This window comes from Anas platyrhynchos, chromosome 23 (genome assembly GCF_047663525.1).
Source record: "Anas platyrhynchos isolate ZD024472 breed Pekin duck chromosome 23, IASCAAS_PekinDuck_T2T, whole genome shotgun sequence".
Classification (NCBI taxonomy): domain Eukaryota; kingdom Metazoa; phylum Chordata; class Aves; order Anseriformes; family Anatidae; genus Anas; species Anas platyrhynchos.
The window spans coordinates 4,871,438-4,872,351 of NC_092609.1; positions in this window are offsets into that span (position 1 = coordinate 4,871,438).

A 914-nucleotide genomic window follows, 5' to 3' on the forward strand; every position below is an offset into this window, starting at 1 on the left:
TACTAGTTTCAATCATGAAAGCACTCACCATTATGATGCAGCAGATCTGTTTCTTAATCAGTACTGCCACCTTGTGAAGTTCCGCTAAATCAGTTGGATTACCCAAGTTTACAGGCATGCTCAGTATCATTGTAGATGACCAGTGGAAAGTACAGGGCCTCCTAAACCTGAACGCACCCACAGTACTTAAGACCCTGTAAGCACTGCTTGCTACACAGCACTGATCAAGCCAGGATTGCTTTTAATTGTTTCTTCATGAAGAAATGGAGTCACTGATTCACTATGAGGGGTGTGATTTATGGATAGCTTATAGCACTATAGTAAGTGAAAAACATTAAGTAGCTACCTACCAAAACAGTTTTTGGATCCTGTTTTTCATGATCAAGCCTTTGGTATAAGCCTTGTACCTCCACGAATGATGAGTAGAAAAATATAAATAAGAGGAATTGCTTGTGATCTAGGTGATTGCATTACACTTGTCAACAGACATGTGGAGACAGAGCCACCAGAGAAATGGAATGTGCTGTCAGACCTGTCCAGGAATGGTTTAACATCAACAAGCTAGTAACAGAGCTAAAACCAGGAAAGGCTCATACAGCTTTCTACACCAAGCAACTTGCAGTCACTGTGACACTGGCATGTGTCTATACACCCTCAAGACTTCATTTGGAGTGCAAGTGATAGCTACAGGATTAGTCGCTGCTGGAACAGGCAGCTCTTGCATCTGCAAAGCTAATGCATTTTGAACATGTTCTACAAACCTCCTCTGCTTAAGGAAACAGTATTTTTGATGGATTATTCAGACTGTAACTACCTCTTCCACTTCAACACATTTAATCAAGGTATTTGGCCACCCATGCAGTGGTTTATCAGCATAGTTTGACAGAGCATTGATTAATCCATCCACATTTAAA